The 13,420-nt window shown below is 38.2% G+C and overlaps 1 protein-coding gene across 4 annotated transcripts in view; it reads left to right on the forward strand.

Annotated features, from left to right (window-relative positions):
- The window catches only part of VAV3 (vav guanine nucleotide exchange factor 3), a 318,799-nt gene that overhangs the window by 30,137 nt on the left and 275,242 nt on the right, over window positions 1-13,420 (forward strand). The window lies entirely within an intron of this gene.

Genomic DNA, 13,420 nt, shown 5'->3' on the forward strand with positions numbered 1-13,420 from the left:
GCTCAGCTATGGAGGAAGGCTGCAGAAGCTTTACAGTACTGAAATTCATAAGGCACTATCCTTGTAAGTTTCACTGTTTTTTTCTCTGTGGCAACAGAGTTTGTCCTGTTATCTCTCCTTCTTTTCTTTTATTTCCCCCTAATATGTCCTTCCTCTGCACAGTCAGTGTCATTCCAGTTTCCTCCCCTCTCAGCAGCAGTAAATCTTTAGGCTGTCAGCAGATCAGCCACTAGTGACCCACAGATTTTTGTTACAGTGCTAAGAATGTAGGACAACTGAGGCTGTGCTGAACAGGTGGAGACAGTACCTTACTGGATTTTAATCAGTATAGGCACTTATTTTTAATGTTTTATATGGTTATAGCTGCCAAAGAGTACAGCATGATGTGATCTATCAGGACTAAAGTTACACTTTAAAGCTAGGTTCACACTTGAGCTTGAGCTTCTTCAAGCATTTTTGTAGTGCATTTTCCAGGTATTTTAGTCATTAGCGTTTTTTGTTTGAGCCAATGCAAAAACTGGTTTCTAGAAAGGGAGGCAAAAAATGATATTGAAAATGTGTGCTTTTGCATGTTTTTCAGGTACTTAAATTTAAGTCTATAGGGACTAAATTGCGTGACTTTGCCCCAAAGAATTTAGCAAGAAGGGCTAATAAGTAACAAAGGCACCACGCCCAGAAAATTGTATATAGAAAAATGGATTATAAAAGGACTTTAGAGGTGCCCATGATGTGTTCACACACAATATTATAAAAAATGGGGTAGATTCCCCCTATAAAGTTTATTGTTACAAATCAAAGATAAAAACAAATAATGTGTTTCTTAAAAAGAACATTCTCTGCAAAAACATGTAGTAGGTTCTCTGAATCACATACAGTACAACCCTAATTCCTAATGGGACACTGTGTAAAATATACATACAAACAGAATGCATTAATTTGCATATCTCATAAACCCATAATTTATAACAAATGGAAAATAGAAAACATTAAATGTTTAAACTAACAACATTTTAAAATTTTAAGAAAAAAATACGATAACTCTGAAATGAAATTGATATTAAAAGCAGAATTTCTTTTTTTTTAAATGAACAAACATGTCATACTTACCTGCTCTGTGCAGTGGTTTTGCATAGAACAGCCTCCTTTTCTCAGTTCCCCCGCTGGTGCTCCTGGCCCCTCCTTCTACCAAAAACCCCCACAGCAAGCAGCTTGCTGTAGGGCCACCGAGCAGGCTCGCTACCGAGCTGCTGCTCTGTGTGTCCATTCACACACAGAGCATGGCTCTGCCCTGCTCTCTCCTCATTGACTCACTGGCTGTGATTGACAGTAGCAGGAGCCAATGGCTCCCGCTGCTGTCTCAGCCAATGAGAGAGAGACCTGGTAGAGCCGCTACTCTTGTACACATCGTTGGATTGAGATGGGGCTGCAAACCATTGCATTCTGTTTTTATGTAGATTTTACACGGTGTCCCAACTTTTTTGATATGATTGAATGGATATATACATACATACAGTATGTACCTGGAGTTCAGTTTTAACTTGAGTGTTAACCTGGAGTTCAGTTTTAATATGGAGGTCAATGTTATTACTAAAATGTATAGTTTGTGAAATGCATCAGACAAGATGCAGAGAGCTGACCCATGGAATTGCCTAAAGTCAGGTACAACTAATCAAATATATACATACATACTGTATGTACCTTTCATTTGAGCAAGCATGCTTTTTTCATAGATCCACATTAATAACAAAAACTTTTATTTGTGAAACGCATCAACAAAGTGCAAAATATATAGATTGTATAGATATACTGTATGTTCATTATTTAATTTGTTTTATTTGAAATATCAGTGAAAACATGGCATTTCCAGGTTAGCCAGATGGTCCGGTGCTACATTATCTTAGTCATTATTTATAGCTGTGTTATACATTTATAATGATGACATTTAAGAAATCACAATAAAATATGATAAGATCAGTACTGTAGGCTAATGGAAGCAAAATTGTAAAAGTGATAAAAATCACAAGTCAGATGCAACTAATTAGAAAATCTCTTAAGTGGATTTATTTAAGGTAGCAGGGTATCAGAGGAAGGGTGAAGGTTAGGATGCTCATAAATTCATTTTAGAAAACCCCTGAAGAGGGTCTACGTCAATGTATTGATGGATACTTCAGCCATAAGTCAACAGTGTGCCGTAAATTCAAATCCCAATAGGATTATGTAGAATGAATGAGAGTTTTGAAAGGCGCTTTAAGGTTTATTGTATAATTTTACTGCATCCTTCGACAGGTCCATTGTACCTAATGAGACATGCATAGATGCTTTACTAATTCTGTATTTAAAAATACGTGATTGTAAATCCTGTTTAGAAATAGCATAGCATTTGCTTTTATGAGCATGGATAACAAGAAGCCAGATGATAGCCAGAGTGAAAATAGGATGATTTAAAGCTCTGGCAAATCATTGTAAAACTTTACATTTATTTAAATAAAAATGATCTACCCTTTTAGTTCACATTGCTATTAATTACTGCAATAACTTGCAAATGAAAATGTATAGAGATTTTGTATTAGTAAAACCTTCCATAGAGTTTTTTCACTCATTTGGCACAATAATGGAACCACTTCTGTGTCTTTCTTTGTGACTCATTCCACCCATTTTCCCCAGATGTCACATTTGAAGTTTTATTTACACTGATTTGACATACTAGCATGTACCAGACTAGCAAATTTGTAACTCTCTCCCTTTACTTTTTTATATTGTTGTCTTTTATAAACATACTCACATGCTCAGTAAATCCAGAGGTGCTCCACAGTTACCCACTGTTTTGTTTCTGCTCACCGGGTCCCAAGCTGCCATCTTCCTCTTTGACGTCATCTGGGAGCTGGCTGTCTCTTCCTGGTTTTCAAGAGGGCTCCTTAGTAATGTGGATTGGCATCATCAGCTGGCCAGCTCTTAGAATCAGAAAGAGACCCCTGGACCCCTGCTGATGTGCCACGGTGCATGTGCATTAGATTGTCCAGAAGCTTCCTGTGATGCATGATGTGCAGTGGGCAGGTTTGGCATTTCTTTCATACATAGGCAATATCCAAAGTTTTCACCTCAAAAAGGGCGGGACTTTATAAGCATAGACTGTGAGACTTACAAAAAATTTTAAAAAGTATAACGTGTCTTTATTTAAACAAAGTATCAAAAAAGGAAGAAATAAGGAAAAATGAATAATAAGTATTCAAAACATAAAATATTGTTTCCTTCATACAGTCATGTTATTTGAAACAGTATGTACATATTATTTTTCTGAAGGCATAATAATTGCCACTCGAGATTTAGAAACAAAAACCAAAATGAAAATAAAAATAAAAAGTAAAAAAATAATAAAAAAATTGTCTCCTGTGAGGGGTGGATCGGGCCTATCCACCCCTCACAGGAGACCATTTTTCCTTATTTCTTTACTTATTTTTATTTTCATTTTGGTTTTTGTATCTCGAGTGGCAATTATTTTTGTGAAATTGCTGTTACCAGCTGGCCTTTTATATGGGTTGAATTTGGTGTCTTAGATGTACATGTAAGTATTATTAAAATGCGTGCATGCCCCTCCCTCTCTCCTCTTTCCCCTTTTTCCCCTCCCCCTTCCTTCCCCCTTTTTTTCCCCCTCCCCTCCCCTCTTCCTTCCCCTTTTGCTCCCCCCCCCCAGTGCATTGGTACTATGTATACATGTATCTCTTCTTTTATTTTCTAGATTGCCTTTTTTTTCTAAAACAAATGTGCATAATGAATGATCCCTGAAGAAGGAGTATAGTTAGACTCCGTAACGCGTAGGCTACATCGAATGCACAGTGTTCACTTATCTATTTGTATTTTTGAATGCATGTGTTCATTATGATTCAGTTCGAGAACACTATGCCTTCAGAAAAATAATATGTACATACTGTTTCAAATAACATGACTGTATGAAGGAAAAAAATATTTTATGTTTTGAATACTTATTATTAGTTTTTCCTTATTTTTTTCCTTTTTTGATACTTTGTTTAAATAAAGATACGTTATACTTTTTACAGTTTTTTGTAAGTCTCACAGTCTATGCTTATAAAATCCCGCCCTTTTTGAGGGGAAAACTTTAGATATTTTCTAATTTTGGGATGTTGGCTATATACAGCGGAATGTATTAAATACCTCAAAGTTTTTGATTTTTTTCCTACATAGGCAGGAAACCCTGATATGCTGGCCTGATTATCCAAAACAGGTACTTAAAATTAAAGAAATAAAAAGTTGACATTTCTGATTGTGGAAAAGAAGTGGGAAGGAAGAAAACTCTGCAAAACAGGTCAATAAAGTTTAGGTCCACTTTTAAAGAGGAGGGCCGGTTAAAATAAAAAAAATAAAAAAAGTCAGCAGCTGCAAACACTGCAGTTGCTGACTTAATAAACACACTCACCTGTCCAGGGCGCCCGCGATGTTGGCCGCCCGAGGCCGACCCGTCCCTCGGCTCTCGGGTCCCGGCGCCGCCATTCCCTGTAAGGGAAACAGGCAGTGGAGCCTTATGGCTTCACTGCCCGTTTCCTACTGCGCATGCGCGAGTCCCGCGGCTACTGTGCATGCGCGAGTCCCGCAGCGCTTTCCGAATGGGACGCGCTGTGTTCTGGAACACACAGTTCCCAGAACACAGCGCGACTCATTACCCAGAAGACGCCGCGACGAAGACAGAAGACAGAAGATCTCCGCGGAGGAGGAAGAGGAAGATTAGGATAAAGTGCCTAGCAACAGGCATTTCTGGTAAGTAAAAAAAAAAAAATTTTTTCATTTTTTTTTTTTAGATTTTTTTCTAATTTTTTAAATGTTATTGTTTTTCAGGGTGGCCCTCCACTTTAAATTACATAGCCTAACTTGCAGCATGGAGACATGGCGGTTCTGTAGTGTAGGGAGTTGCAACATTTGACTAGGCAGGTACAGTGCTGTTCTGTCTCACAGAACTTGGAACTGCAGAAATTCATTAAGCTTTGACCTGTTTAGACTGGTGTTGAGTGACCCAATACAAGAGTTTTCACTGCAGTTTGACCTATGTTCTTCTTTCGTATAAGTAGATTAGTTAGTGTATGACAGGTCCTGTAATTTTGAACCAATTATGTTTGAGGAACACAATTTTAAGCGTTCATTTATACATGCATTACCCTCTAAAGAGCTATCCTTGGTGGAGAGGAGACAATAGTGCTTCCTCACTGCCTGTTTTAACCCCCAAGGGCCTGTACCACCATTCACTCGAATGGTTTTTGTTTGGTGGGAACTTAAGGACATTATGAACTGCAAGCTGTTCATAGTGCCATTATCAAGTCCCATCATAGGTCTTCTATTGCATCTCTTAGTGATTCTAATAACATCCACTGCTCAAGTCCTCAAGAAGGGTGAGGCCCTTACCCCAAAACACATTGGCTTTATTAATTGCTCTTAATTATTAAACATTTCAAAAAGACCTTTAGGCGATATGAACTTTTGTACTAGGAGCTGCTTGATACCTACCCTAGAGTTCATCGTCTGCTGAGCCCTCCTTTTGCCACTATGAGAGCGGTAGCAGCCGAGGACCAGAACAAGGTCCACTTACGTTATACCTTCATCACAGATAAGCTCCTTTGAAGGAAGATACATTACATTGTATATCCATCAAAACCAAGTCTCACGTCTGTCTGCCCAATGCTATCACACATGCAGCGACTAATAACCTTGCCATTTCAGCACCCTGACCCTGAGTCACAGATTGACAGCCGAAAATTGTCCAGCCCTGGAATAAACATTATGGTATAGACTTTTTTGCACTTTGGTTTCGTTCCAATAAAATGGCAAGCTAGAACAGTGGAGATGGGCCCAAAATGAAAGATTCAACATGTGAATTTTATCTGAAAGCGTAGGCATTATGAGCTACTGCACAGTGTGGGGCCTCATTTCCTTAAACTGGGGAGCACTTCATGCAGCCTAAAAGACATCGGTTTGACGTACCTGCTATAAAGCAATGAGTGTGATTGAGTGATTGAGCAGCCAGTTATAACACTTTCATTGGGTTAAGGAACAGTGGGGTACCGCTAAACAGCTTGTTGTGCCCCGTGGTTATGCAGCTGTGTTTGTTGCTCAATTTAAAATAATGTCACAGGTTCCGTTTAATTAAACAAATTTGCTGAATTTCCATTTCCATTCATTCAGCTTTTATAAAACAAACACAGAACATAGGGGGAGATTGATACAGTATTTTCAGTGTTATGTCCTGTTCCAATTACCTTTAGATCTTGCTGAAACAGAGTAAATGTTTTGCAGGCTCTTCTGTAATGTAATCATTGAGAGCTTACAGAAATGCAGTGGTTGTATGCTGCTTCCATTAAAGCCCAGAACAAAAGCTAATGTGGTAGAGGAAGTTTTTTTTTTAAGTGCAATTACTGTGCAAGCATTTTTATAGCATAAATGAGGAACATCTTCTAAAGAAATATTGTTTTCTTTAAAATAAAATGCCACTATTGTGTCAATAGTTATTACTAGACTGAATGCCTCTTAAAGTGGAAGTACGGTGTTTAGAAACATTAGAAAAACAATGTGTTAGATGTTGCGCTGCTGAAAACCATTATTTTAAATAAATTAATTAAAAATGATTTTTAAGGATATAAACAAATAAATCACCAATAAATCATGTGTTAGTTCAGAAGATAATGATCTTGTGCTCAAGTTTGACTTAATCAATTAAATAAAATATCAATAATCCATTACGATCGTGTAAAGTTCATAGTGATCCAAACAGTCTTAGCCCTTGTACACACGGTCGGACATTCCGACAACAAAATCCGACGGATTTTGTCTGACGGATTTTGTCCGAAACTGGTGTTGCATACACAGGGTCGGACAAAGTTGTCGGAAAATCCGATCGTTCAGAACGTGATGACTTTATTTTGTTGCGACGGGACTAAGTTCAGGCTAGTAGCCAATAGCGTTGGTCTAGGAATTTGATCTGAACATGCGTGGCACTTTGTCAGATCGGAATTCTCTACAAACGATAGGACAAAGTCCGATCGGACCATGTTGTCGGAAAATTTTATAGCCCAGCTCTAAAACTTTGTCGGTCAGATATTCCAATGGAAACAGTCCGATGGAGCGCACACAAGGTCGGATTATCTGACAACACGGTCCGATCGGACATTTTCCGTCAGAATATCCGACTGTGTGTACAAGGGCTTAGTATTCCCAATGCTAGTGATATCAATAAAATTCCATGAATCAATAATCAGCCCCCGATATCTCTGAATAAGTGCCTGAAACTTCACACACTATGTGCTACCCTTGTGCTCTCTGGCCTCTCACCTCCAGCTTGATGTCAAATAGCATGTACAGTTGTGCTCATAAGTTTTCATACCCTGGCAGAATTTATGATTTCATGGCCATTTTTCAGAAAATATGAGAACACAAACACTTTTCTTTCACTCATGGTTAGTGTTTGGCTGAAGCCATTTATTATCATTCAACTGTGTTTACTCTTTTTAAATCATAATGGCAACAGAAACTATCCAAATGACTGATCAAAAGTTTACATGTTTTCTTGTAATTAATGTGTGTGTATAAAAGGTCAATGTGTTTCTGGACTCCTGACAGACCCTCGACTCTTTCATCTAGTGCTGCACTGAGGTTTCTGGATTCTGAGTCATGGGGATAGCAAAAGAATTGTCAAAGGATCTGCGGGAAAAGGTAGTTGAACTGTAAAAAAAACGAAAGGGATATAAAAAGATATCCAGGGAATTGAGAATGCCAATCAGCAGTGTTCAAACTCTAATCAAGAAGGGGAAAATTAGGGGTTCTGTTGAAACCAAAACCATGGTCAGGTAGACCAACTAAAATTTCAGCCACAACTGCCAGGAAAATTGTTCCGGATGCAAAGAAAAACCCACAAATAACTTCAGGTGAAAAACAGGACTCTCTGCAAACATGTGGTTTGGCTGTTTCAAGATGCACAATAAGGAGGCACTTGAAGAAATATGGGCTGCATGGTTGGGTCGCTGGAAGAAAGCCATTACTACGCAAATGCCACAAAGTATCCCGCTTATAATATGCCAAACAACACAGAGACAAGCCTCAAACCTTCTGGCAGTATGGTTATGGCCAAAACCATAAATGCTAGATTTGAAGAGAAGTCAACAAGGCCTATTATGAAAGGTACCGAGGTGGATCGCTGATGTTCTGGGAATGTGTGAGCTACAAAGGCACAGGAAATTTGTCAAAATTGTTGGCAAGATGAATCCGGTATGTTATCAAAAAATACTGGAGGGACAGACTTAGACATTACAACATGACAATGATCCAAAACACAAGGCCGAGTTGACCTGTCATTGGCTACAGCAGAATAAAGTGAAGTTTCTGGAGTGGCCATCTCAGTCTCCTGACCTTAATATCATTGAGCCACTCCTAAACCTGCAGTTCATACAAGACAGCCCAAGAATTTCCAGGAACTGAAGGCTTTTTGCCAAGAGGAATGGGCAGCATTAACATCTGAGAAGATAAGAGCCTCATCCACAAATACCACAAAAGACTTCAAGCTGTCATTAATGTTAAAGGGGGCAATACACAGTATTAAGAACTGGTGTATGTAAACTTTTGATCATAGTCATTTGGGTGTGTTTCTGTTGTCAATATGATTTAAAAAGAGTTTTCAATGTTGACTGATATTATATGGCTTCAGTCAAACACTAACCATGAGTGAAAGAAAAGTTTTTGTGTTATAATTCAAATTCTTTGAAAAATGGCCAAGAAATCATAAATTCTGCCAGGGTATGTAAACTTATGAGCACAACTGTATATGAATATCCTCCTAGGTTCAGATGGCGGTCACCTTTTCCTCACCTTCCTCCTCTTTGCCTCTAGGGGGTTCTCCAGTCTTTTATTGAGTACTTTTTATTGTGTGTTTGAGTATAAAAAAAACGTTCCTTTTATAGTGTTGCGTTTTAACGCACACCTCTTAATGCATGTTTTACTGCAGATGTGTTGTGTGCATTGGGGTGGCATACACAATGAATTTCACTGCAGCACACCAGCCCACATACTGTAAGCCGTGTTGCCGCACAGAGATCATGAATTTTTGCATGGGCTTAAAGTGGTTGTAAACCCTTACAAACCACTTTGACCTACAGGTAAGCCTAGATTAAGGTTTACTTGTAGGTCCAAGAAATATATCCTAAACCTACACGGTTTAGGAGATATTTGCCAAAAGACAGGCACCACTGTCTACGGTGTATGCGCAATAGACAGTGGAGCACAGGCGCACTGAGCGCGCTGCCGTTAACGGCAATATGCCGCGAGTGGCGGCTCCCGTGCGCATGCGCGGGAGTGACGTCATCATGGCTCCGTCGAATGACAGCGCCGGAGCAGCAAGACCCACCAAGAAGATGGAGGCTCCGTACACAAGGTGACAGCTGTGACATCGCTGGCTCCTGTGTCAGGTAAGTGACACATAATGGACTACTATGCGATGCATAGTAGTCCATTATGCTTTACCTTTGCAGGGAATCAAAGAGGAAGTAAACCCATCAGGGTTTACTTCCTCTTTTAAGTACATCTAAACCTAGGAGCAAAAATTTTATATTTTGCCACTTACCAGTTCTTAGTTTGGGTAGCTACAGTCATTTTAAATTTTTAGTCTTATGTTTGTATTCTCCTCTGGTAATCTTGCAAATAACATAATTCCTATACTAGGATGCCTACATTTACTCCTATACTTTATCTATAGAGAGTACCAAGGTTGCCACACAGGGTGCTCTACTGATTTGGACTACAAATATTCTTCCTCTGTTCATGAATGAAGGGGAACTAGTAGTTTGCATTAAAACATTTTAATCTATTATTTTTTTTTTTTATGCTTTTAGTTCAGCTCAAAAGAAATGTCAAGGACACTGTATTTTTGGCAAGATTAACAAGTATTTTCTGTACTTGCTGAAAATGTTCTTACCCTGAAAAAAGAAAAAAAAATCCAATAACTGGTATGCTGTAATACTGCATATAACCAATATCAATGTCAGCATCAGAAGCTGAAAGTCAAGAGTTGGATTGGGTAAAATGCTAAATAAGAGAGCAAACTAGATTTTTCATGAGAAGGGTTTGCAATTTAGTTGATTTTTTTTTCTGCCTTTAGCTTCCCCATACGGGTAGGGCATCAAACAGTTCAACCCCAGTAAAAGTAAATAATTCTGTGTGGCTAGGCTGTGATAAAGTCTCACACATGTGGTATCGCCATACTCAGGAGGAGTAGCAAAATGTGTTTTGGGGTGTAATTCTAAGTATGCTTATGCTGTATGTCAGTAAAATCTTATTAATTATCAACTTTGTGTAAAAAAGACATTTCATTCACATTTTTCAAAAACTAGTGGCAAAAAAAAGACATTTTCAAAAGAATCATTATGCAAACATGTTGAGGTGTTTCCTTTCTAAAATGTGGTAATTTTGTGGGTTTCCACTGTCCTGGTGCTCCAGGGCCTCCAAAAATGTGATAGGTAGTCAGGAAATTAGATATGTAATTTATGCCCCTAGAAAGCCTGAGAGTGCTCCTTGGATTTTGGGCCTCTTTGTGGCTAGGCTGTGAAAAAGTCTCACATGTGGTGTCGCCATAATCAGGAGTAGCAGAATGTATTTTGGGTGTAATTGTAAGTACAGTATGTCTATGTTATGTATAAGATTTACCTTGCTAAAGTGACGACTTTGTTAAAAAAAAAATATGTACTTTTATCAATTTTCCCAAAAAGTTTGTCAAAAAACTTCAAAAAGCTCACCATGCCTTTTACTAAATACCTTGGACTGGACTGTCTACTTTCTAAACAAAGCGGTCATTTTGAGGGTATTTGTACTTACCTTACATTTTAGGGCCTCAAGAAATGAGGTAGGCAGTCAGAACATCAGGACTGATGCATTTTTAAATATATATTGTATACCATAGTTTGTAGACTCTTTCACACAGACTACAAACTTTGTTTTTCTTCACCAAGGAAATGCAGCAGAATACATTTTGCCTTAAATGTCTGAAGTTGCAAAATTTTAACAAAAACATATTTTTTCATGCTTTTTTCCTTACTCTAGCAAAAAAATAAAAGTAAACTCAGTGGCAGCTAAATACCATCAACAGAAAGCACTATCTGTCTCAAAAAATAGTATAAACATTTGGGGAACAGTGTTGCATGACTGAGTAATTGTCATTTAAAATGTGACAGCGCTGAAAATTGAAAAAAATGGCCTCAACTGGAAGGGGTGAAACTTCGGTTTTGAAGTGGTTAAAGTAATTCTTAAGAGAATGTAGTGTATAACAGTATACAAGAGAATGTAGTGAATAGTAATATCAAAATGTAGGTCAAGTTGAATATTACACATATAATCGAATATACATCATATAGAGAATATAGCCGTTTTGTTATTGATTCACTGTGAGTGAGATGGCATAGTTGTGTTTTAGCTCTTGCCAACCTTTTAAATTCATATTAAGTTTGCCGGGTTTATTTAGTAAGACAAGGCAAAGATCAATGAAAACGTGCACTTCAATCTATAGCAGCCAATTCATTTTTAGGTGTTGTCAAATGGATTAAATGAGTTCTGATTGGTTTCTGTAGATTACTGCCATTTGCACGTTACCGCTATTCCTTGTGCTTTTTATTAAGCACGTACATACACATAATCTTTTGCTTCAAGAAAAAATGTACACAACATGGTTGATTTCTTTCTTTCTTCGTAGAAGATGCATTTTAAAAACAGTTTTTTTTATTTTTCTAGGACAAGCAAGTGTTTAAGTAGTACTTTGAGTCAGGATTACACACAATCCCCTTGAAGGATTTAGGTTTAGCATTTTCCATCCAAAACCATTTCTGTGGATGAAAAAAAAAAGACTAAGTATGATACATTCTCTGCTATTTAAAGTAAACCTGTACCTAAAAACACATACTGTATTTATCGGCGTATAACATGCGCCCCAAGTTTAGGAGGGAATTTTAACCACTTTCAGACCGGACCATTTTGCTGGTCAATGACCAGAGGTCTTTTTACAATTTGGCACTGCGCTGCTTTAACTGGTAATTGCGCGGTCATGCAATGTTGTACCCAAACAAAATTTGCGTCCTTTTCTTCCCACAAATAGAGCTTTCTTTTGATGGTATTTGATTGCCTCTGCGATTTTTATTTTTTGCGATATAAACGTAAAAAGACCGCAAATTTTGAAAAAAAATGATATTTTCTACTTTTTGTTATTAGAAAAATCCAATAAACTCAATTTTAGTCATACATTTAGGCCAAAATGTATTCAGCCACATGTCTTTGGTAAAAAAAAAGTCAATAACTGTATATTTATTGGTTTGCGCAAAAGTTGTCACATCTACAAACTAAGGTACGTTTTCTGGAATTTACGCAGCTTTTAGTTTACGACTGCCTATCTCATTTCTTGAGGTGCTAAAATGGCAGGGCAGTACAAAACCCCCCCAAATGACCCCATTTTGGAAAGTAGACCCCCTAAGGAAATTGATAAGTGGCATGTTGAGCCCATTGAATATTTTATTTTTTTGCCTCAAGCGATTGAATAATGACAAAAAAAAAAATTTTTTTTTTTTTTTACACAAAGTTGTCACTAAATGATATATTGCTCACACATGCCATGGGTATATGTGAAATGACACCCCAAAATAAATTCTGCTGCTTCTCCTGAGTACGGGGATACCACATGTGTGGGATTTTTTGGGAGCCTAGCCGCGTACGGGGCCCCGAAAGCCAAGAACCGCCTTCAGGTTTTCTAAGGGCGTAAATATTTGACTTCACTTCTCACTACCTATTACAGTTTTGAAGGCCATAAAATGCCAAGATGGCACAAAACCCCCACAAATGACCCCATTTTAGAAAGTAGACACCCCAAGCTATTTGCTGAGAGGCATATTGAGTGCATGGAATATTTTATATTTTGCCACAAGTTGCGGGAAAATTACAAACTTTTTTTTTTTTTTTTCACAAAGTTGTCACTAAATGATATATTGCTCACGCATGCCATGGGCATATGTGAAATGACACCCCAAAATAAATTCTGCTGCTTCTCCTGAGTACGGGGATACCACATATGTGGGACTTTTTGGGAGCCTAGCCACGTACGGGGCCCCGAAAACCAAGCACCGCCTTCAGGCTTTCTAAGGGCGTTACAGTTTTGAAGGCCATAAAATGCCAAGATGGCACAAACCCCCCCCAAATAACCCCATTTTGGAAAGTAGACACCCCTAAATTTAGGGGTACACTAGTGAGACTAGGTAATAAATGGCGGGTGCCCTGAAACTATAAAAAAATAACTAACCAACCAGCGTCACCTGTAATAGTTATATGGTGATCACTGGTGAAAGGGTTAACTAGGGGGCAATCAGGGGGCTTTATGCGGTAGTATATGGGGGTCCCTGGC

This window comes from Lithobates pipiens, unplaced genomic scaffold (genome assembly GCF_037356315.1).
Source record: "Lithobates pipiens isolate NorthernLeopardFrog02 unplaced genomic scaffold, aLitPip1_a1.2 Scaffold_23, whole genome shotgun sequence".
NCBI lineage: Eukaryota > Metazoa > Chordata > Amphibia > Anura > Ranidae > Lithobates > Lithobates pipiens.